Raw genomic sequence first — 26,100 nt, forward strand, 5'->3', positions numbered from 1 at the left:
TTTTTGATCTCCTTCCTCTGCATAGGCTGACGCGGAGAGCTATGTGTGTGGTTTGAATTAAAAGGACCACACCTAATCTCATAAATAGTACAGCAACTTTATCTTTTCTTGAGTTCATGAATGTGTCTAACCAATTTGAAAAAACTACAGCTGCTTCAGTAGTTTACCATCAAGTGTGTAATCAAGGAATTAACTGTGCAGTTCAAAAGAGCTCAGCAACTGGAGAGCTTTAAAAGTTTTTGCTCTACCCGCATGCTGGGAAATAGTAAACCCAGTTTGACATGTTCTGTTTCACTCCAAATACTCCTGTGTTGGGTGGAGCAATGCTTTACATAGATCAGATCCAGCTAAAATAATTTCATTCTGCAGCTGATGAAAGAATGGAAGCAAATGACACAGAATATTCTTGTAACAATAAGAAATTAGTCTATGCCTCGCTGATGACTAGCTTTTTAAGTGTCACAATGCTTTCCAGACTAGATACCACCTAGTTATAAAGATGCATATTTAACAGATTACTGTTCTGCCTATAAACAGGTGAGCACTGACTACTCTGCCAGAATTTACAGGCGTAAGTAAGAGAATATGCAACACTTCTTTATACATTACTGCCACACCTTGAGGGGCTAGTGTAATAAAACCAACCAGCCAGGCATGTGTCAATCATTGCCTTGAGAAAGTGGCTGCTCTGAATACAGGATTTAAAGAAATTACCAAGTTGTGGCACTACATTTTTGGGATACAGTTTGGTTTTAGGAGCTTCTGAAAGAAATACAAGTGTCAGTATAATCTCACATACACTATTCATATTTCCTCTGAACCTCCTTGAGATAGTGGAATAAGTTACTTTGGTCTTGATCTCTAACATCAGGTGATCTAGGAACCCAGTGAGACATGTTACTTTGTTTATTAACATTTCAGTAACTGAGTAGAAACCCAGGGTTTGTCAAGGCTAGGGACTATCTGATGATACAGCAAAGCCTGAGTAAATTTGGTCTCACGTCGGCTAGAGAGAAGTTCTGTAGATAACTATTTTATCGCTGAACTCAATGGACTATATGTGGTTAGGATTTTTGTTCTTGATTCTAATAAGTACTGTTCCTCAGTCAAGGAATTGATCCTGGACAGCATACATATGGAGTGTTGCACATATAAACACAAAGCTTATATGAAGCTGTTCCATGGTGTATATAAGTAATTCAATAGTCATTGGAGCAAGGGGACTAAATCCTGGGTCTCCCACGTGGCTGTCCTAACAACCAGCTACAGAGTCATTCTCTCTCTCTCTGGCCCAGTGACTCTTTAATTATTTAATCCAAAGTGGAACAGCTTCCATGGGAGAGACTGAGGGTGTCCCACATCAGACTATCTCAAAGCTCTGTGGTTAGAGCCTTCTCCTGGGAGGTGGGAGACTCCTGTTCAAATCCCTTTTTTCCCCTAGTGCTTGACAGGGAGTCTTGAACCAGGGTCTCCCATAACCCAAGCTAGTGCTCTAACCACTGGGCTAAATATTTTCAAGTGGGCACCACCCGCATCTCTTCCATCTCTGGCCAGATTTTGAATGGGATTTTGAATTCAGTAGGTGGCCTTTGAGCACACCTACTGGATTGGCTGCTGCATGCGAGATAGGTGAGTGAACACCTATCTTCTCCTGGTTCTGAATCGTTTTGGGGCTTAGGTCAGAGTAGGCATGCCCAGAGGCAGAAACAGAGGCACCTAGGGAACTTTTACCCTGAAAATGTATGTACTGTGTGAGTATAGGTGCCTATTGGGCTAGGAAAGTTTTGAGGATCTGTGTAGCATAAAACTGGGACTTAGGCACTTGAATAGGAGCCTAAGTATCTTTGTGAATCTGGGCCAAAGTAAAAAGCGATAGGCAGATCCAAGAGTGAATTGTATTGCACACTGACCTGCATTCATGAAAATAATGTTGCGTGGCCTCCAAATTCTTCTATATAATCTATCTGAATGTACTTACTAGGCTTCCAATCTAAGCACCTCAGTTTAATGTATTTATCATCACAGCACCCCTGTAATGTTCTTTCCATTTTTCACAGCTGGGGAACTGAGGCACAGACTAAGTGACTTGCTAAAGTCACCCAGGAAGTCAGTGACAGAACAATAAATTGAATCCAGGTTGCCTGAGTATCACAAGCTACCCCCTAAACCACTGGACTATCCTTCCTCCAATCTACTAACACAGTACGGACACATAAATACATAGCGAAGCTTTTCATTTGCATGACAAGTATTGCACTTGAGCCAATAGCTGCTCTGATACCCCCCCACTCTCCACCCACAAGCTCTTGAGAGCAAGGGAGTAGGTGTGTCAAGGGATTGAGACTTGTTTCTGCTCACTGCACTATGGAGGATTTAGCCTGGGATAAAGTAAGTTGAACAGACCAACTATTGGAAGGGGACAAAACACACATGCAATTAGCCAGTGTGCTACATAACCATTATATTTTATGCGGTATTCGACATTAGGTAAATAGACTTAAAGTGCATCTCACAGTCTTCTGATTTCTTGCTTAGTCTGTTCTGATTGTGCTCCCTTTCAGATTGATTATTTTGGTTTGTACTTTTAGTTTTGTTTAGTTTAGTTTTGTAGGTTTTAGCTTTGCTACACTGAATTACATGAGCCATCCTTCTCCTCTGGTAATAACAATAACTAATGTGTAGTACTTATAGCACTTTACATTTTCAAAGCACTGTACAACACTGATTAATAAGATTGATCTACTCAAGACATTTTGAATGTGTTTGTTCTCTTACACAGTGCTGACTGCTCTCCACCCACCCACACTAGGTAAGATTTTGTGATGTCAGCAAATTTGGGAAGTTAGACCTTCCTCCAGCTTTCTCATACACTGAATAAAAAGGAACTGCTGGCTGACGCAATAGCTCTTTCTCTATATCTTACTGTCTCTAGATTTGCAGATATTGGTACCTGTGAACAGCCGCACTGAAGATAGACATCTCAAAATGTCATCTGATACACACCCATTCTGTAAGTGGTGTAAACAGATGCCAACTGAGAAGGGAAAGGGACAGGGCGAGGCAGATTTGTTAACGATACACTGATTACAAGCTGGAACAGAAACTGGTTTTTGCAATTAGGAGAAACTGTTTGAACAGAGCCTGGCCAAGAACTGGGAAATGTTCCCAAAGGATACATCAAAGGGGGAAAGCAATCTATAGTATGGAGCACTTGGATTTCATGTTTGGTTTGTATGATTTTAAGTAGCACCAGACGAGTATGGAATTTAGAGTAAAGTTCTGAGAGTATTTGTGAGGTTTAATCTGTACTGAGCCACTGATTTAGTGAGGGAACTGGGGCAAATTATTTGATTTTTTCTATATCTCTATCAAATCAGCTGTGTAATCAGGAAACTGTAGGTTGCACTTTTAAAAACAGATGTTGCATCTGAATAAGTCATTTCTCGGAAAATTTCTTACAGTACAAAAAATGTGCTTAGAGGAGTCAAGCAAAACTGTAAAACTTAGCAGAGAGAGTATAGTATGTCTAGCTTCCTTTCCATCTCAGAATCCACTCCAATTCAGTTCCCAAAATTTTCCATAGACTCACCCCCATCAGGGCCCCCACATGGGGGGGAGGGAACACCTTACCAGGGCCCAAAAGCCCTGGGGGGGCCAGCCCAGGCTGCAACCCCCATTATGTCTGTGGGAGGGGCCCATGTTACAGGTTTGTACTGGGCCTGAAAAAATTATGCTTGGGCCCTGACCCCCATGCACTTATTTCTGTGACCTCCATAATCACCTGTTTTCTTTCACTCTGTTCCTGGCCTCCTCTCTATCACTTTCCATATGACTTTCCACTTGGTGGAATGTTCTTTTTTTTCCCCTTGTGCTTCCCCATCTCTCTCTCTCTCGCTGGGTATGTCTACACTGCAAACCCAGGATTAGCGGGACTTGAGTTAGCTGACTCATGTAAGGGAATTTGGGCTTGAGCATCTACATTGTATTTTAACCCTATGTTAAGACTTTTCTAACCTGTGCTCAAACCTAGGGCTCTGGTGACCCCGCTGCAGTGTGCAGACCCAAATCAAAGTAACCATATTCCATAGTCCCTAGTACCAGAGCCATCCCTAGGGTAGGGTAAATCGGGGTCCCAGCTGGGTAGCAGGGCAGGCGCCCGAGTCCCTGGAAGCCAGGTGGCAGCCGCCTACAGCTTGCCCTGGTGGCAGCCCCCTTCCCTGGCTGAAAACCCGGTGCCCACTCTAGCTGAGCAGTGAAATTGACAAATATGACAGCCCCAGATTGCACCTGTATAAAAATGTTAATGGGGGCTCACACTGTGTGATTTGCCCTGGGCCCCGCATCCTTCTAGGGATGGCCCTGCCTAGTGTCCCCCAAAATACAGGTATAGAATGGATGTTGAATGTGCTTTTGGACCCACTGCTGGTCATCCCAGGTCTGCATGATGGTGTTGTTCCCACCAGCCTGTGCTTGTGGCCCTGCGCCAGAAGCAGCCGCCTACATAGGGGGCATCAGCAGCTATGCCAATTATACTGTTAATTATACTGAGAAGCATCTGCCAGTGTGAGACTGCAATCACCAGGACACTTCTCCTCCTCCTCCTCCAACGCTGTGTCCAGAGAGACTATGAGGACTGCAGATTGTTGGGATAGAGAAGACTAAGGAAGTTATCCCATGAAATTGTGGGATACTTCTGTATGACGCCCAGGACTCTAGTCAAGCGGGGCTACATCTAAACTGCAAACCAATAGGGCTGCAACCCTGGGTCCTGATTTGACTCAGGCTTGGACCCGCCAGTTTAGCAGGGTCTGGGGACCTTGGGTCTGAGCCCTAGGTTAGTACAATTGCAGTGTAGATGCAATGGGGATTAGCATGGGTTTACATTGCTGTGTAGACATAACTTCTGTCACATCCTAAAACACAAAGCTGCACTAGCTTTGGAAGCATGGCTTCTAGATAGTCTCAAAACTGTGCTTATATTATTCTCATTTGACATTCCTAGCATGTTATTTTTATTACATTCAGCACCACAAGCAAGTACTCTAAGAGCCCATTCAGCACTGAAGACACCAACATCACCATAGTCTCACACGTAGTCCTTGGAGAATTGCTTTCTCCCCAGAATACTGGACATACCACTTTGGAATCAATCTGCAATCTTACCTACCTGAACACCTGGTTCTCCCTTTTTTCCCCCTTTTTCCCTACACAAACAAGCCAGATAATCAAATCAGATTTCTTTTTCTTTCTCTCTCTTTTTTTTTTTTTTTTTTTTTAAATTTCCAATGACTTATTTTGGGTTGTAGAGATTTATCATAGGGAGAGACAAATCTTTTCCCAGGGAAATTATGAACGAACACACACACTCTTTAGAGCTAAAGCAGGTACCTATACAAACTATTAGTTCTCTGACTCTAAATATTCAATAATTCATCAGTAATGTCCCCTTGTTTCCTTGGGCTCCCCCTTCTGTTTGTCTCTATCCACCTATTGTCTTTTGTCTTATGCTTAGATTGCAAGCCCTCTGGGGTAGCTGCTGCCTTTTTGTGCTATGTTTGTTCAGTACCTAGCACAGCACGGTCCTGGTCCATGATGGGAGCTCCTAAGTGCTACTGCAATATGAATAATAATAAACAACATACAATCAGGGGATGTATTTTTTCCCCTCTATTTCAGTTTAGATGATCATTTGCTCACTAAAGATATGCACACAGTCTGACTGCCACTAAAGTCAATGGACGTTTTGCCTTTGGCTTTAGTATGAGTACATGCAGGCCCATTTATGTCGTACTATTTATAATATAGCTGTTTACATCTCTCAGACCTTTGGGTTGTATCTGCCCTCCATCTCCAGAATGTCACAAATAAATCCCAGTGTTAGGCAACAGGACTTGCAACCCAGTTCTAAATAAAGGTATAGGAGGCTCAAGAAATCTGTGTAATATTTTAGTCTGTGGGAAAGATGAGGCCATTGGCGCAACATTCTTTCATGCCTCTTCCTAACCTTGGGAAAGGAGTGACCTCATTTAAATCTCATTCCCACTTATATATAGACCTGTCTTGCAGAGAATATGGAATCTCAGCCATGTTTCGTATCTGCTCCTTAATTCCAACCTCCTTATATTGAAAAGTTTTCCAGACCCTCCATAAAATTAGAGAGGACTATAAAAGACAGTGAAGCCTGTCTTATGCTGTTGCTCATGGGTCCAGGAAAAAACTGCTGTTTAATGGAGGCATAAACTGAATATTAATACTGGAAGCTGTCAGCACACTTTAGAGTGGTTGCTTAGGATAAGTGACAAGCTTGTTAGAGATGGTCCTTAGTGCCGGGCTTTACATATATCTAAATTAAATATGCGTTTTTCAAAGGAGACTAAGGGAATTAGGCACCCACTTCCCACTAAGTGTCATTGAGAGCTGGGTCCCATCTGAAAATTCCTCCATACAGTTGTACCTTTTGTCTTAAAGCACCACACAGTGCCCAGTTCAGATATTTCCTTATTATGCTACATTGTAAATTCATCCTCTCCCAAAGAAGAGATCCTCCACATGTCCATGCACTCAGATCTCACACATTTATTCCTAATCCTGTGACATGCTGAGCTCTTACCACTGGGCACCGAAGGCTATGTTGACAAATGGGACATAGGCATCTAACTGCCCTTTTATGTGCATATGTCCAATATTTAGGCACCACAGGCATTCACAAAACTATTGCTCAGCTGTTGCCTATCCCTGTAGACTCCTCAGTCCCTAAGCACCCAAGGTGATGACAGTAAAATCCCCTAGGAACCAAAATTTCTGCTGGGGGTATGCACAAATCTATCTAAATCCTGACAGTGCTGAGCTGCCCATGCCTACCGCCCAACACCCAGTCTGGTAGGTGTGCTCACAGGCTGATTGGACCCTGCACAAAACACAGAGAAAGTAATGGTGCCACCCACACTTGTACTGTATATGGCCCAGTGGCTACAGCCCGAATGTAGGAGACATGAGTTCAAATCCCTGCCTAGTGTGGGGTAGCAACTTAAAGCCAGGTAAATGCCCCAGCCACTAGGCTATAGGTTATTGTGGAGTAGGGAGGTGGCTCTCAATTTCTTCTTGTTGAAGCTTTTCTACTTGGTATAAATAATTAAATATTCAGTGAGCTACAGAGTGATTTATCCTGTAGCCTAGCTACTTGGGAGACCTATTTACAGGTTGGGAGACTTATTTACAGGTTGCGACTCTGAATCAAGCAGAGGAAGGATCTAAACCAGCCTTGCTACCTCCTGTCCAAGTGCACGAGCCAGAGGCTTATTGTGAGGCACCACATGTCCTTCCTGTTTGCATGTGACAGAGGTCTGGGGTAGGCAACTAACTCCTGGAGCGGGTTCACGGCTGTGAATCCCAAGGGAAGATTGGCAACTAAGGATTATGGAGGGAAGGGGCTTAGGCTCCCTCCCCTGCCAACTCCATGGGCGCTCTAGGGCTCAAGCAAACAAAACACCACCACCACACAAAATAGGCAGTGCTCAGCACCCACGAGCCACAGCAGGGCTGGTGAGTATAAGAGGTTTGAGGAGGCTAAGCTCCCAAAATGGGGTAAGAAATGCCAGGTGCGGCTCACCTCCCTTTGGAGATGTATTGACCCGCCACCTTTGGAATGCTGCTGCTGGAAGCTCCTAAGAAGTGGGTGGCCCACCAGTGCCCGGACCATGGCCCCACCCCCACTCTGCCTGCTGACACTTGGCCTCTTCCCTTGGAGGCCCTGCCTTTGCTCAGCCTTTTCCTGCCCTCACCCCTGCTCTGCCTTGAGGCCCCATTGGCGCTTGGCCTCTTCCCTTCAAGGTCTCACCTTTGCTCAGCCTTTTCCTGCCCTTGCCCTGCCCCTTTCTCCAAAGCCCACATGCCCACCACCTGCTCCTCTCTGTCCCCTCTACCCCGTCACTCGCCCTTAAGGCAGGAGGGAGCAGAAAGGAGCAGGTGGGGGGCACCTCAGGGGATGGGGCGGAGAGGAGCACTCACCGACAAAAACAAAAGTCAGCGCCTCCCTGGTCAGAGTGTTAGCTTCTGTGAATGCTGTGCAATGCTAGCAGGGTCAAGAACAAGTAGAAGCAGAACCATATTTTAAATTAAAGATGAGCTGAGTGTGCGGGATGGAACTATATTTGGAGGACAGATAGCTGTTGTCCCTTCCCTATCTCAGTATGTAAGGGTATCATGCAAAAATAAATGCCTCACATGTGGGCATTCATAGCAGTCTTAGATGGGCTTGAGAGTGAGTTTACTGGCCAAGAGTGGATACACAACTCCACTCCTTGATAGAAGAGTGTGACGCCTGTCAGTTGCGTGTTAACGGACAGCAGAAAGAGACTCTGTTACCTTATGAGCTGCCCACCTGACCAAGGGAGTGGACTTTACCTTCAATGAAAAGTAATGCTTGATTACAGTGGACTACAATTCAAATTTTTGGTAGGCTGATGCGCTGTCTGATAAGAAGCAAGTCAGTTATGGGCAAACTGAAAGCCCACTTTGTGAGATATGGCATTCCAGAACTGTAGTCAGCCACAATGAATCCTAATTTGCCTTAGAAGTATTCAAGGAATTTGCACACATGAGAGTTTCATCACCACACCTCCTTCCCAGCAAACCCACAGTGTAATGGCAAGGTGGAAACAGCTTTGAAAAGGGCTAAGCGACTGTTACACAGGCTGTTTCTTCTGGTTCAGACCTCTTGTCAGTGTTTTTGGCACACAGGAACACCCCATCACCGGGGTGCCAAAACAGTCTAGTGCAGGCACAGATGTGATGAAAGACTAAAACCCTGCTACCAATGAGGTGTGACCTGTGACAGCTGGAAGGATGGCAATACTGCTTAAAGGAGATAGCCAACACAGGTCAGCCAGGGACCTACTGGCCCTGGAGACAGACTTTCCTGTGAGGATCCAGCCATTAGAAAGAAATCAAAAGGAGTGAACTAAAGGAATTGTGAGCAGTGCACTGTTACACAGGTCATATGGGGTGACCACTCAGGAGGGACAAGCAATCTGAAGGAATAGGAGGCACTTACAAGCCAGCAGAGACCCAGAAAGAACTTACAGAGATCATCGCAGAATAGAGAGACAAAGAACCATAGAGGGGCCATCCCCTACAGGGAGGGAAGAGGCTACAAGAAGAGAGTGTTTGCTAGACTCAGAGACAGAGATTGGTCTCCTCAACAGGTGACCACTCTGAGAATGATCTCACTATCTTAAAGACTACGTAACCAGCTGAGTCTGTGATATAGATGAGACTCCAATTCAGTTATGTGCTATGAACCTCTGACTGAAGGGACACAGAGTCAGGGTTTGGGAGTCAAATTATTTGGTTTTAATTTTTATATTAAAGTATTTGTAACAAAAGGGAAGATGTATCATGATCAATGGAACTGGAGTCAGAGGGCCAGTGTTCCCTGGAGGGACTGTTATTGAAGTGATACCTATGGAACAGGAAACGTGTGAACAGGGAATTAGGTTGGAAGCAACTTGGTGACATGGATAGAGCAGTCCATAGGGTTTAAAGTTTCATTTGTTTAATTCACCCTGCACTCAGTTTTGCACTTTGTGAATGAAATAGGCATGCTCAGAGGCTGCCCAACTCCACCAAGAAATAGTGTCTTGCTATTTCTTTGTCCCAATTAATATTTAATTAAAGTGGACCAATTTCAATGTCAGGGACTGAGGAAGCCTCACATTAATATATCCTAGTGATTAGAGCATTCACCTGAGAGGTGGCAGAGCCCTCTTCAAATCCGTTCTCTTCAATAGGCAGATGGGGAACTTATATAGGTACTCTCCCCCATCTTGGGGTCATGACCTAACCACTGGGCTAAAGGTAATAGGATAGGTCCTCCTCCTCTCTCCCCACCCCAGCTGTTTTGTATGGAGATAGGCAACCTCTCAACACACCTACTGGATGAGGCCCTGTATATGAGTTAAGTGAAGGAACACCTATCTTTCCCCAGCTTGTGGATCACAAACAGACGTAGGCACCTGTGTCTGTGAGAGGGACCAGGCTTGACACACACTTACTCCTCTCATCAGCATCTGCCATTGATTTGATTAGTCCAGAAGCCGCTTAGTGTTCGGTTTTGTGGCTCACCTTCTAACATGCCTATCTCTCTACATTCATTGTCTAGGGAACCTAGGTGTCTAACTCCGGCTTCTTGGATCAGAGCTGTTCCTGTGATCCTCTAGGTGCCTAAACATTTATCTGAATTTTCCAACACTTAAGTCCCTTTTTTGGATCCTGGCCAAAGTGAATGGATTTTATACTGGAAGCTAACTGAGTAACTTGATATGTATATATTATAATAATAATGCTGAGCAGGTATATAGTACCTCACATCTTCAGTGTGTTTTACAAACATTAACTAATTAATCATAGCTACATCTCAATGAGATATGAAGGTATGCATTACTATCCCCATTTTCCAGGCAGGGAAATTGAGATGCAAAGCGGTCAAGTAACTTGCCCAAAGCTACACAATATATCACCGGCAGAGCTAGGATTATCAATTTCCATGCTAAATCTATCCAAACATGCTGCATTTCCTTTTCTGAAGCTAACAAAATAATTAAAATAATATTTTTATGATATTTTGATGATAAATAAGTGTCAGGCACTAGAGCAGTGTCTCAGAGTTAGGAACCATCGAGGATTAATATGTGTAACTCCCATATACCTTCAGATTAAAAAAGATGCCCTGGCAACTAACTTGTGTTTATTGACTTACATTTGTGATGGCTAAGAGTCAAGGAATTTCTTGGAATGATATATAGTAGTGTTCAAACTTGTTACAATATTTTCAGAGAACCAGTTTTCCAATAAGATGAATAAAAGATTGCTTGTAATTTCTCTGGACAAATATATGCCAAAAAAAGTAAACACAAAAATGGAGTTTAGCCCTTAGAAAGATGTACTGGTTGTCATCACTTTACTCACCTTTATAGCAAGTTCATTTATATACCTATTTAATGAGAAACATATGCATGCAGTATGTTCTAATGACAGATGTTGAGTAGTATTTAATTAGTGAATAATGAATTCAGAATCTGTATTATACAAGTGACATATAATTAGTGAGTGTCATGTTTTGCTACTCCTTAAATGATGGCAGTATGACTGTGAGCTTTATTGGTAAAAAAATAATTTGTATGTATGTGCTTTTATATGACAACTTTAGGATGGAAAACCACTGACACATAATCAAATTTATAGAGCAAAGGATTGATGCTGCATCATAAGGGAGGGCCAACTGCCTAGTGGTTAGAAAAAAGAATAGGAAACAATGAGGATCATAGGTTCCAATCTGAGCTGAAACAATGACTCAGTGTGAGCTTGATCCTGTACCACTTATTTATTTTCAATGGGGGCAAGATCAGGCCTCATGTGACTATGCACAACCTCTTTATGCCTGGAAAATTATGCTGGGAAAATGGGTGAAAATCAGGGGCTTTCTCCTGTTCCCATTTAAGTAAGTCAACAGAAGTTTTACCATGGACAATTTGACATCAATGGGGGCATAAAAGTAGATCTCGCTGACACACCCATTTGCAAGCTCGGTCATGTTTCCTGGCAGTCTTAAATTGCAATAGCTCCCACTGCCAATGGGTGACAGTCTGCTCTGCAAGCTTACAGTCAGTCTCTCTGCTGCCTGTCTCTGTTCCCAGTCCCCTCCACTGCCCAGATCAGTAGCCAATGGAGGTGAGGATGGAGTATTTATGGCCTGTGTTCTGTAGAAGGCTAGACTATATGATTGTAACAGTCCCTTCTGGCCTTAAACTCTGTGAATCTATGAAGTTCTGACACAGACCAACACAAGCTAAAATGTTCCAAGATAAGACAGACACTAGGATCCATTGTTATCTCTCCTTGTTTTATTTGAACTTTACCTATGAATTCCTTTCTCATAAAACATGCCAAATGATTAAATCCTTTCTGTATTCACAAAGCAGGTACAGCATGGGAAGTGACAGTGCAGGCTTCCCCACCACAGAAACTTAACGACTGTACTTCAGGCTTGATCTGGAAGGACCACCATATGGGTGACAGGTTAGTTCAGTTTCCAGGGATCATCCAATCCTTGGCCTCTGTGCTGAGTCTGTCACCAAAGATGCTAATCAACTAACACTGGGATGGTTTTTAAGAGAATCAGAAAATAATTTTGCCTTCTGTTAAACTGTTTGAAAAGAGAATTTATTTGTTAAAGAGAAATACAGTTCCCAAAATCTAAATAGCTTTAAAAACCCATATATTATAGTAAATGTAAAACTAGTAAAACTAACAAAAATTGATATTTTGACTGTTTGGGTTTCTGCTTATTGTTTAGTGGGGTAGGGAGAGGGTGAATGAAAATCAGCAGATTCTGAGCCCCTACAGATACTATTTATACATCATTTGGAAAGATTTTGATTTTTTTTAATCTGTGCTATGTACTTTTATTTTCCATAGTGTAAAAAACATTTTTTTTTTTGCATTGAAAGTGGAGATGGATATTCATTACAGATTCAGTGTGGCAGGACAATATATTGGCACTCAATAGTCAATAGAAGGTATTGGAGGGTATACATACCCGAGCCCAAGGCTTACCTTTAATTAGAGAACGACTCCACAACTTTCTGCCTTCAAACCAGGGCTTGCCAGAGACTGAGGCCATGATGAGAACGTGGCTGGGCCCAGATGGTGAGCGCTACCTAATCCCACAAGAAACTATCAAAAGTTATATAGCCTAGGGAATCTAGTAAAATGTCCCAGTCAGTTCTAGGATCTGAAGACTCTGATGGGAAGTTAATGCCCTTTTCATGGTTCATTCTGACCAGGCAAAGTTCAGTGTTGCCAATCCCAACCATACAAAAATCATTAATCTGGCCCCCAAAATCACAATTGGATTAAAAATGAGATTTTTAACAAGCAATAATGTTGGGCTCTGTTTATTTGGCTTCCAGATGTTGAGCCTTTGAAGTCCATATTTTCACATTTTTCTCTGCATGTGCTTAACTTCATGCCCTGGAAGTAGTCCCATTGACTTCGATGGGATTACACACAGTGCATGAAATTAAGTAAATGCGTAGGGCTTTACGGGATCAGGATCTTACACTGTAAATTCTTTGGGGGCAAGACTCTCTCGTTATGTAATTTTTACATAGCCTAGCAAAATGGGACTCAGAGTGCTACTGTAATATAAATAATTAATAATATAGTACTGGCCTCTCTTCATTTCCTGGTTTTAGTCATAGACAATTGGAGGAACTGTATAAATATTAGCTATGGGAAGCATACTTTTCTTTAGTTCTGGTTTAGAAAACCAAAACATTCTGCATCGGGATAAAAATTAATCTTTTACTTGAGTATGTTTACTACCTCCAAAACTAGTCCCAGATTTCAAAGCTGCAAATTCTATGGAAAACATTAAAATATTAAAAACCAACTGTTCGCCAAGTGACTGCTGCCTTGCTCCTGATATGCCCCCAAAATCTGCCTTTGTGTAATACAGGCCATCTTAATTTTGACAAAGGTAATTATAACTTACATGTCATGTATTCAATAGGGGTTGTTCAAGGACTAAATCTTGCATCTCTGGCTAGTCACAAAAATCCTTTCAAGACTCAGCCTTGCTCTCATTTCTCCAGTATTCTGTACATTGTTTGTTGTTTGAATATTTCCTTCCTTTCTAAAAATGCACATTTTATAGCTTAGTGCTTGGGCTTATTACATTCTTCCTGTTGTTTAATGGGAGAATGAAATGCAATGTCTCTTTGAGCTGTACTGCTGATCCGAAACCAACACCCTCATGATTCACTTTCTCTGATTGTGATAATGAGAGGTTGTGTTGCGACAGTTACCAAAACAAATGGATCTTGTACATATACAGCATGGTGCAGCAAACGTCCCAACCAAAAAGTGGAGTTAGTCACTGCTGTAGTGCAAATGGAGAGAATTACAGTTTAATATTACAGTTCTGTTAATAATTAATAGTTTTTCCCTTAGTTCAATGACATCTCTAGATTCAGTTGAGGGAAGGAAAAGAAGCGTGATTGATACAAGATCTATTGCAGTAGACTTTAATTTAAACACTTTAACGTACAACGCTTCAGAACTTTAAATGTAACCTGCAAAAATATAAAAAGGCACAATGGTAAGAAAGCAAAAACATTGCTTATCTGTTATGACACTATGTACAGTTTCTCCCTGGCAATTCACCAGCTCTTCTGAACCAGCAGCAAAATAAATTGCAAGCTTCTTGCTTAGTGATAAGGTAGCTCTATTGCTTTTTGTTGTTTTCAGTATCTTTGGTGTCACTGGTTCTGTAAAACAGAGGATTTTTTTATTTATTCATTTTTAGGAAAGGCTTACTTTATATGTTCCAGCCACCTGGATATCTGGTGAGGTGAGCAGATTGGGGTTTTGAGGCACAAGGGAATAGAAATGACTAATGAATTCTTCTCCAGGAGAGACTGGTGGTGTCTTTAGTAAATGCACGGTGCTACTTGGGTGTTGTCTTTGGAAAAGGGTGTGGTGGTATCATGAAGAAGAACAGCTTCAGTAGTTGTTTGCCAGCTTTAGATACCAATTATAACTAAGTACTGATTATAATTTAGTAACTCTACATCTTCAAAGTGCTTTACAGACATTAAGCCTGGCAACAGCCCTGTGAGCTTGGCAAGCCTATATTATGGTCCCCATTTTATGGAGAAACTTATGCACAGACAGGATAAGTGGTTTGCTCAAGGACACACAATGAATCATTGGCAGGGTCAGGATTATAACTCAGGAGTTTCTAGCTTCCAGTTCTGTGCTCAGTCACTGATTGCATGTGCTTTCTTGTCTACCTTTTGCTCTCAAGTACACACTTCTGTGCATAAATTTGATACTTATTCATTAAAATCACAACTTGAGCTCATTCTCCTTTACACCTCCTCCACTAACCACATTGTCCAAAGACTGACTTTTCAAAAGTAGACTCTAATGTCTGATGCTCATCTTGTGCACATAACTCCATCAAAATCTGTCTACGTTAAGAAAACTCATCAGCCTCTTGCTTGTATACGTCCATCCCAACAGACATCAGATGTGCCACATAATAGCACTGCATCAGGCTGAGCTGCTGTAAGAATCATTCTGAGGTATATCATGGGAGAACGTGTCTGTCTTTCCTGAGAAGTGCTGTTAGCTCGCTATGACAGATACTGCAATCCCATGCAATATTTTTGGGAACCACATTATATTAAGTTTCTGTCTCACTGTGGGCCAGGGATTGTATGCAACTCCAGCAGGGAGGGATATCACAACTCCTTCAGGAACCAGAAACAGTGGGGGATGATCAGAGTGAATCACTTAGGTGGTAAACACCTCCAGAGAGGTATCATCCTGGGGAGGCTTGCATATGCTAATTCAAACTTGGTTTCCAGAGACCAACATAGGAAGAAAGGGCTTTTGGCAAAAAAAAAAAAAAAAAAAAAAAAAAAAAAAGGCTGTGTTTAAACTGACTCAGGGCCTTCTTTCTTATCTAGCAAGCAGATAGGAGCTTCTGTCCAAAGGGGACCCCAATTCTTGTGGAAGGGTTGGAAATATTTTGGCTTATTAGGACCACATAAGACTGATGGGTGACCCTTGGATAGTTGGTTATCTTTAAATCTATTTGTTGGTTTTTATTATTTTTTTTTCTCTGTAATGCTTGCACCTTAAGAATAAATGTGCTTTCTTAGACAAAGCTGTGTGGTAACTTGTAACTCCAGGCAATACACAGTTCATAGCCCTCGGCGAGAAAGCAAAGCACAGGCACTGACCTTTAGGCAGTCTGATTTGCTGGGCATATCACAGTGTAAGGTAGAGAGCTGTGCAGTCTCCACCTACTTTGGTCAGAAAGCAGTGGGACAGGGATCCCTCCCAAAGACATGTGACAGCTGGGGATCTTAGATCTGACTGGGAACTCCTGGAGTGGACCATAGAAGGAGAGAGATGTGCAGTTACTCTGAAACTGTGATATTTGTCAACACAGTAAACGAAAGCAATTCTGGCTCTGCACACTCCTCGCTATTGTCCATTCCAGCTGGTGCCCGGCTTGGATCCAGCTCAGGACAATGACCCATTCCTGCTTTGGCTTGAATGCAGTAAGATGCAGGTGGAGGGCATTTTGGCAGCAGTGGGTCTTGATGAGGAGATCATGCATGCTGATATGGCAGAGTGAAGACAGCTGATGCTGTTTGCAATAGCTGTGAATTCCTCCATATGTGGACTGGCAGCTGTAGTGCAGAGCTGTAAGCACAGACCTGAGATAACCAGCAGTGGCTCCAGAACTTCTGCATGAGGAATACAACCATCATGGAGCTATTTGAGGCGCTTGGCCCAGCTTTCCAGTGTCAGGATATTATGTACATAAGGGAGGCCAAACCAGTTCAGAACTGGGCTGCTATTGCTATGTGAAAGATGCTTCCTCAGACCGCTACAGGTTGGTGGCTAATCAGTTGGTGCTGGCAAGTGTCACAGAGTGACTGGCCCTTTAAATGGAGACGGGTCTCAGTCCCACCTGTGACATAGCCAACTCTCCTCCCCATGTGAGGAAAATGGAGGTCACATGACCAGTGAGTCATGTGACACATCAGACCTAAATTTTTAGTCCAGTGGTCAGAGCACTCATCTGGGATGTGGAAGACCCTAGGCTACTAAACTTCCTTGGAATTTCTAAACATTATGAATGACAATTTCCCAACTCAAAAGGTGTTGCAGCCAATAGGGGGAAATTTTTTATTGGACCTTTTCCTAGCAGATAAAGAGGAACTGATCACAGAACTAAGAGTTTATGATAGCTTAGGTACAAGTGACCATGACTTTATCACATTTATAATCACAGGATTAGACGGGACTGCAAAGGTTATCTAGTCTAGTCCCCCGCCAAGATGCAGGATTTGTTGTGTCTATACCAGTGTTTCTCAACCTTTTAAGTAGCAAGTACTCCCTAACTTCTGAAAATTTTAATAGGTACCCCAACACTCAATTTTCCACGGGATTTTAAATTTACAGATTAATGTGAGCCATATGTTGAAAGAAGGGCTGAGTATATAAGGCCGTGATATGACAGATGTCAGATCTAGTGTGGGGAGGGTTACCACCTTTACACCAGGGGTGCGCAAGTATGTACCTGGCCTAGAGGTGATGTTGACCAAAGCTAGGAGGCTTTGAGTGGCATGCCAATGCTAGTGAATATAAAGCGCCATGCCAAATTTTATGCCATAGATTTGAGAGGAGGAAGGGGTGAGAGAGAGAGAGAGAGAGAGAGGGTAACTGGTGAAATCTGGGGCTGTCATAGATGTCAATTTCACTGCTCAGCTGCACCAGTGAAATTGACAAGTTTTCTGGGCACTGGGCTTTGAGCCTGGGAGGGGGGCTGCCACCCAATCCAAGCTGGGGCAGAAGAGGCTTCTGCGCCGGCTGGACCCATGGATGTGGGCAGGCGGCTGTTGCCTGTCTTCAAGCAGGGGCGCTTGAGGCTGTCCCTTGGCTTGGAGCTGGGGCACAGGTGGCTGCCACCCAGCTGCGAGGCCAGCTTGCAAGATGCAGGAGGCTGCCACTGGGCTCCCACCTGGGAGCTGGGACCCGGCAGGAAGTGGGAGACTGCCGCCCGCCTCCCACCTGGGAGCTGTAACCAGGCGGAAAGCAGGGGGCTGCCAGCTGCCTTCCCCAGAAGCCGGGTGCTGCAACACACCTCCCATCTGGGAGTTGGGGCCGGGTGGGAAGTGTGCTGCTGCCACGCGGCTTCCCCAAAAGTCGGCAGCTACCAACTGCCTCGTCTTCACTCTGTTTTTCCCTGGGTACCCCCTGCCTGTGTCTCACGTACCTCCAGGGATACACGTACCACAGGTTGAGAAACTATGATCTATACCATCCAAGACAGATGGCTATCCAGCCTTCTTTTGAAAACCTACAGTGAAGGCACTTCCACAGCCTCCCTACACAGTCTGTTCCTTGATTCTACTGTTCTTGCAGATAGGAAGTTTTTTCCTGAAATTTAATCTAAATTTGCTATGCTGTAGTTTGCTTCTTGTTCTGCCCTCTGTGGCAAGAGAAAACAACTTTTTTCCATCTTTTTTATGACAGCCTTTCAAATATTTGAAGAGCATTATGACACTCCCTATTAATCTCCTTTTTTCCAAACTAAACATACCCAGTTCCTTCAGCTTTTTCAAATATGGCTTTCATACAATCCCTTTGATCATCTTTGTTGCTCGCCTCTCGGTCCTTTCCAGTTCTCTAAATCCTTTCTATACATTAGCGTCCAAAACTGGACACAGTACTCCAACTGAGGCCAAACCAGTGCTGAGTAGGACAGGGCTATCAGCTCCCATGACTTGCATGCTCTGCTTCTGTTAATGCAGCCTAGAATTGCATTTGCTTTTTCATCGCATTGCTGACTTATGTTGAGATTGTGATCCACCATGACTCCCAGATCCTTCTCAGCAGTGCTGTTGCCAAGCCAGTTATCCCACATTCTGTATTTGTGCATTTGGATTTTTTTCCTTAAGTGTAGCTAGCACCTTACATTTGTCTTTGTTGAATTTCATTTTGTTGTCTATAGCCCGTTTCTCTAGTGTATCAAGATCCTATTGGCAAAGCTCCCTGCCTTTGTGTCATCTGCAAACTTGATCAGTATGCTTTCTATACCTACATCCAGGTCATTAATAAAGATGTTAAACAACACTGGACCCAGACAGATCCCTCTGGAATCCCACTTGAGACCTCCCTCCAATCCGACATCCTTCCATTAATAGTTACGCTTTGTTTGTGGCTGTTAAACCAGATATGTTTTTACTTACTGGTAGTTCTGCCGAGCCTGTCTTTCTCTAGCTTACGTCTCAGAATGTCAAGCAAAGTGAAATCCAGACAAATAATATGTATACTTGGTGCTTTAATAGGGTCAGTTTCACAACTGAAAACAGTTATGAGCCAAATCAACTAGGAGGAAGAATTTAATCAGAAAAATATGAATGATAATAGGGAACCATTTAAGAACACCTTACTAGATACCCAAAAAGCCACAGTCACAGAAGACCACAGTGGTTAAAAACTGACCTAGTTTAGAAGGGGAAGTGAAGGCACGTATAAAATATATAATATATATAAAACAATTGGAAGAAAGGTAACTTAACAATATGAATATAAATCAGAAGTTAGGAATTGTAGAAAATTGATAAGAGAAGCCAAGGGACACAAGGAGACATCTATAGCCGACAGAATGAGATCCGATCTAGATGTGCTCTGAGGACACCTATTGACTTGGCCCCACATGTGACTTAGGCAGCTGAACATCTGTCTTTCCCCCAATCCATTAATTGCTCTGGGGCATAGGTAGAAATAGGTGTCTGGGCTAGCAGGAGACAGCGGTGTGCATGCCCAGCAGCTGAAACTCAGGCACTGAAGGAACTTTTACGTTAAAAACTTAGGTGCCGAGTGAGTTTGGCACCTACAAGGTTCGGCAGGTCCCAGTAGAGCCAAAACTGAGATTTAGGCACATTAGTCTGAAGCTTAGATGCCCTAATACCTTTGTGAATCTTGGCCCAAGTGCTTATAAAGCCAGCAAGTTGTTCAGTTGAGAGGGAGCTGCAGAAGGGACAGCTCTCTTTGAGAGGCAAAGAGGAAAAAGCCTCTGGGAATGGTAGTCTAGGGTGGGCTGAGAAACCGTTCTTGTGTTTTGCCTAAATTCTATGGTTTGGAGAATAAAATTGTGCTAGGAAAAAGACTCTGGGTGTGGCAGTGAGTCTTCATAGGCTGGGTAGATGGGTTAGCAGCTTATATATGGTGGTGAATGCAGGCAAATGATTGGCCCCCTGGAACAGACGGGAAACTGAGGCTGTGGCTATCCTGAAGCTGGACCAGGTAAGGCAGCCCTGCTACAAACAGGCATCTTTTTAAATGTCAAGAAGAAGTGCTACAAAATTGATTTCAGAATATTTTTGTGAATATATGGTGAATTAGCTCGTCTTGTTTGTGGGGTCATACTATTCACTGATTGTGAGCATTGGGATACTAAATGATTTGGAAGATATCTACAAATCCTGAAAGTTTCATGAATTTTAGCATGACCTGTTATTTTTTGCAAAAACCAATATTAAAAATAGTCATTTGTTGTTCTCCTGCTTTAAGAAACCATCCAGTTAGCAAGCATAAAAAATACCATGTGATTTAGGTGAACAGGCACACACCATGAATAGTAAACTGCTGAAGTGAACAGTTCATAAAGTGAAATAGATTGAAATGTGTGTTTATAAACATCAGTGAATACTTAGGGCATGTCTACACAAGCTCTTACTGTGTGTCAAGCAGGGGTGTGAATCTACAGTGCACCCATGTGTCACACACTAACTGTCTATGTAGATCCTGCTGATGCGCACTGAAAGTTCACATCAGTGTGCACTACAGAAAATTTAGTACATAGCAGCAGCAGGGTCCACACGGATAGTTAGTGTGTGACACATGGGAGCACTGTAGATTTATACCCCAGCTTGTCACATAGTAAGTGTTCATGTGGACGTGCCCTTATAGACAACAAACACTTCCATCACATCAGATCCATTTGTAAATGGGATTCAGAAACAGAAAAATGGGTTATTGACAATTAATACAGTGAGCAGCTCCACTTCCAAGGGATTTAGGCCTGAAGTTTTACATGCTTTTATAAAGCTGAACAAATGGCTCATTTCTGATAGCTAATGGCTTCTGGTTAGTCCTAAATGTGCTGGATCCTGAATAATTAAAAACACTCCAAGTTGTTGTTGATCTGAGTCATTAACAATGAGTGATATTTGTCACCAGAAGCATATGGAAAGAAGTTTCTACACAAGAAGTTTAAAGAACTAAATATCTTTGTTTAGAAAGAGACTTAGAGGCGATGGTCTTATTAAAATTGTGCAGATACCCCAGGCTGTGGGTAGGAGTAAACAAAGGGATGTAGGAACATTGTGTGTGTGTGTGTGTGTGTGTGTGTGTGTGTGTGTGGGGGGGGGGGGGGGGGGAATTCAGGGGGTTGATGCAGGGAGCTGAATTTGAAAGTAAGACTAGGACCTTCATTTACATATCAGACAGGACTTTTCATCCAAGTGATGTACCCAGTGACATGGCTGGAGGGAATATAAACCTGGAATGAAATAAGTACGATAAGAATAACACGATGGACTATTGAGATGCGGAGGACTCCTGTGGTAAAGCTTGTGATGGAGTAGGTGAACTTGCCTTTTATACATTTCTGCTTCTTAATCACTTTCAAGTTACATACAATTGAATTCCTAAATGCTTTCCAGACTGGCTAACATATTATAGCTGAAGGAGAGATGAAGTCCAGTCTTACCAAAGGATCTAATTATTTCATAGGTTCATACTGAGCGCAAAACCATGCTAGCTTTTACTGTAAAAAAGCGCACGTACTAGCAGGTTTCTAGCACACTTTCTTTAGCGGGCTGTTTATTTTCCTGAAAATCATGGTAGCCAGCCAAGCCATACTATAGACCAGTGGTTCTCAAACCTTTTTGCTCTTTGAGCCACAAATTCACTGAAAAATGATCCCATTATCTTAGTATTTTGCAGGTCGCTAGCAGCCTGCTGAATTTCACTGGGAAAAGACTGTCACTTACGATAGCCTTAACAAAAAATAGTCGTCTCAGAAGAAGGAGCTCCCAGAGAGCAACACTTTTAAATTAAAACCAAATGCAAAGGTGGGGGGCACACTGAATCCAAAGGCTTGATATAAGTTCCTGGTTTGATTAACCAGTCAAAGGAGGAAAGGATGGGGTTATACATGTAAGATATTTCACAGTTAATAAAATGAATGAAAAATCCAATCTTGTAGTCCTTATTCAAGCAAACCTCTAAAGTGACGTCAATGGTGAAACCCAAAGTGAGCCTCTCTCTACACCTGTCACTACCTATCAAAAGCCTAACGTTATGAGGTCACTTTGAACAAGTATGGTGTTTGTTCAAGTCTTGATGTTCACAGTGTTTCCCCGATTACCTCCTAACATAATATTTAATTGCAGTTACAGAATGCAGAACACTTAATCAAATACTGGCAGTTTGAATTATTGAAGCCTTCATGCACTGCTGCAGTAACACATGACTTATAGACTCAAGATCCTCTTTATTTCCATCCCACCCCCACTTGACACGTTTCCATTTTCTCATGTGGTTCCAGATACATCCTCAGTAGGTTAAAAGAAAAATGTAATTAGGCCACATAGCTGAGGAACTCCATAGTGTTATTACACAACAATCTTTGTCATATTATACCTTGTTATGGCCTCCACAAAATGGTCACACTTCGCTTGCTTGAACTATTTGAAGTATGAGCTTGTAATGACTATTTGATAGAGTACAACTGTTAATTGAAAATACAGGGTGGAGGCTATTGAATGAAATTATAAAGCTCAAAACTCTATGACTGCTTTACCATGGGAACTCTGCATGTACCTTTGATTTCAGCAGTGAGTTGGCTTCCCTGTTCATTGCCCTCAAGCAATCTCAGGAGAGCTGCTTCTTAGTATGTAAAGATAAAGCTTTGCTGCTTATGAGTCTTATCCAATGAGGTGTGGAGGAACCCAGCCCTAGCCTGAGGCAAAGAAAGGAAAAAAAATCAGCTAAAGAGGGGAGGGTGAATGTGTCATCCCTGGGGTTTCAAGTTAGGATTTTTCTGCTGATTCAGCTTTTCAGGGATGTTTAGTGGTATTGTTATACCATTGAAATAGTCATTAAAATAACTTGACTGCGCCAAAGTTTAAGAAGAAACTTTTTATTTTTAAATGTTGCTTTTCCACAGAGATGCCAGAGTTAAATAATTCATGTCAGGATATATTTTTATTTGGGTATGGAATATAACAGTCTCTATAAGCTAGCATCTGCACCCTATCTAGTATCTTGATATTTCTGTGTATACATGATATAGCCATTGATTATTTGAGGTGTATTGAATTCATAATTTTTCTTACTGAGGGAGGATTACATTACTTACAGTTATTATTTAATTGCAAAGATGTAAACAAGAAGCAAAATTATAAAATACTACTACAAGAATAGGAACACCTACATTTGAAATGCCTATTGCATGTGAATTTATCCTGGGACTTGTTTTCCAATCTTTCATTCCTAGATTGACCCACCTTTTCAACATTCTGGTGCAAACCAAATGATCCACCCACAGATAAAAACTAAAGCATCCACAGGGCTCAAAGTGAGATTTAAGTCAAACTTTTAGGGAAAGTATGTAAGTCAGCAGCACTGTAACAATACTGCTTAGCATGTCTATAGTGCTCCAAAATGCTTTATAAACATTAATTAATTGATCACAACTGTGCGGCTGGCAGTCTATGTATGTTTGTGTTTGATTTGGCATGCACATTAAAGGACTAATAAGCAACACCAGGAAAGTAAATGAGGAGGTGCTCACGTACAAGGCCAGCCATATGTAACATTGCTTAGCCTTCTGTGATCTCTGCTATGATAACATTAAATAACTGCTTTCCTCTGCAAATGTTTTCCTTCATTGTTTTAGAGCCATTCATGCCACAAATACTAAAGCTTCTCTTTACACTGCTACAATCCCTGTTCGCAGCACAGAGCAGTTATGTTCTTAACAGACCTATGTCAGGGATGCCAAATTAACCATACTGGATCAGACCATTAGTCCAGCGAATGCAGTATGCTGCCTCCAGGAACATCTACTACGTTAGAACATCATTTTTCTCTTCCAGTTGTGCACGCAGATGATCTGTGAAATGTTATGTGGGAGAAGAAACCCTTCTTGATACCTGAAGCCTATTTAAATGAAATATCTTCTTTATTATCTTGGCTCACGTTTCCTCACTTCACTACCTTTGCTCAAGGGCTGAGATCCCAGAGCAAAGATTCAGTTGGACCAGCCACACAAGTCAGTTCCCTCTTTTGAGACTCCCTGATGCTTTTCTGGACCTTTCCTGGAGACCAACCTTGATGGCATTCCAGTTCAGGAAAGGCATAAAGGGCTTTGAGGGCAAAGCAAGAACATTTCAGCTCAGATCAACCATTGCCCCCTCAAACAAGCTGTTTAATAATCAAATAATTCCTCTGACTTTATTCCATGTCAGCCAAAGTCCTGGCTATAGGCTTTTGTGAATTAGGGAAGCTTGTTCATTCATCGTTGTTCAAAACTCCCATTTTTCTGCAAATACCACAAAACCCTGGCTGGGATGATATAGCTGAGGTTAGTCCTGCTCTGAGCAGGGGGTTGGACTAGATGACCTCCTGAGGTCCCTTCCACCTCTGATTCTATGGAGCTAGATTGTCACAACTGTTACCCAGCCACGCAGGGGAATAAAGCTCCTTTTTGTTCTCTGGACAACCTGCTCAGGTTCCAACTCCAGCTGGGAGGACAAGGGGGCGAGGGGGCCGGGAAGGGAGAAATGCTTGTCTAGTACTCCCTTTGCAACCAAAGGGATGGGAAGTGTAGATACAAATGGGAAGCAGAAGAAGCCCAGCTTCCACCTCCACTACTTGCTGTCCACAGTAGCTGATGGGTACACTGGAGGAGTAAGCAGCTTCATGAGAAGGAGTAGAATAACTGACACATGCCCAGAACAAGAGGGAACACAAGGATTGAATGGCAACTCCCTGAGTTCTCTGATTCCCTGATAGGTTAATGCAGCTATTTGCCTCCCTATGTTCAAAGCAGATTGTAAAGTTACCATGTAACCCCTTTGTGCTCACACATCCCCTGTTACTAAGCATGTCATAGCACCTCAGAACTAACTGCAAGAATAATTAAAGAAAATTTAAATTGGAGGGTCTTGTTCCTTCTCTTTTCCATGTAATACTCATGGAAATTCACTTTAAAGAAGTGAGTAACTCTGAGCAGAGTAGATCCCCCATTGTACTTCAGGAAGGTTCTACAAAAACCATTCAGTATCTCTTCATTGCGGTTAATTCGGGTTCTTATTCCAACGTTGCCTTTAACTCTGCTCTCTGGCCGCACAAAGCCCTCTCACCTGAGTTTAGCGGTGCTTTTGATCCACGCTGGCTGGGTCATCTAGGTCTGTAGCTAAAGGCCAAGAGAGGCTTTTCCTTAGGCTGGTAACCTGCCCACTTTGCGGTGAGGACACACGCTAAACCACTCAAGTGCTGATAGTCATCCAGTGCCTTCCCACAAATCCCCCCATCAGGCCAGAAGGGCAGACAAGTTCCCCCACAATTCACTTGGCAAGAATCCTACAATAACAGCTCAGCTTCCTGCAGCACAACGAACCAACGAATGTGTCCCATGAGGTTCTAGCGACACATAGGGGTGCGTGCAGCACCAAGGAGGACACAATAACTCAGATATGGCTTTGCAATGTGACTGCTCACACCCAAGCTAGGCTAACTTGGATGCTCAGACGCCCATCACCTGAGTTAATTCTGCAGTGAAGACCTCTTACACTTGCAAAGGTTATTTCCTTGTTAGGCTGAGCTCTGGTCTACACTACAGAGTTAGGTCGATGCAAGTCAGCTTACGTCGACCTAACTCTGTAAGCGTCTACACTAAAATTTCGCTCCCGCCAATGTAACTCACCCACTACACCGACTTAATAACTCCACCCCCATGAGCTGCATAATGTCAATGTAGTTTAAAACCATCCCGCAATGCCCCACACTGACAGTTCAATCAGTGCAAATGCTCCTGATGAGGATACTCACTTCTGACACAAGGAGCAAAGTAAAGATCTGCACAAGCAATACAATTACTGCAGCAACTGTATGCTGATGTAAGTTAGATCTACTTCATTCTGTAGTGTAGACATGCCTTAAGCTTCACTCCTGACTCCTAGTCATTTGTGTTCTCTTTTAATTTTGATTGGTTCTTTCTAAGCATGTCAGTCTGGGAAAACCTTCCCCAGATGCTTCTGTTCTCCTTGTCCTCTTCATATCACTGTTTTTCCCTACTTGCCCTTCAAATCCTTGTTTTGAAATGCTCAGAATAAGTGCTGACACAGAAAGAGGGTTAAAGAGGAAAATATTATGAGTGTCCGTATTAACAGTAGATGTGAGCTGCTCTGAATTTTTTGGGTTACTTTTGTTGTCATGGTT

General features: G+C 42.7%; 1 long non-coding RNA gene across 1 annotated transcript in view; it reads left to right on the forward strand.

Annotated features, from left to right (window-relative positions):
- The first annotated feature begins 2,343 nt into the window (after nucleotides 1-2,343).
- Nucleotides 2,344-26,100, forward strand: part of LOC137149152 (uncharacterized) — a 28,486-nt gene continuing 4,729 nt past the window's right edge. The window contains exons 1-2 of the long non-coding RNA XR_010918681.1: nucleotides 2,344-2,388; nucleotides 11,976-12,075. This is a non-coding gene — a long non-coding RNA (uncharacterized lncRNA). The remainder of the gene's footprint in view (nucleotides 2,389-11,975; nucleotides 12,076-26,100) is intronic.

The sequence above is a fragment of the Emydura macquarii genome, unplaced genomic scaffold (genome assembly GCF_026122565.2).
Source record: "Emydura macquarii macquarii isolate MOO-44397 ecotype Brisbane River unplaced genomic scaffold, CSIRO-AGI_Emac_v2 contig_705, whole genome shotgun sequence".
NCBI lineage: Eukaryota > Metazoa > Chordata > Testudines > Chelidae > Emydura > Emydura macquarii.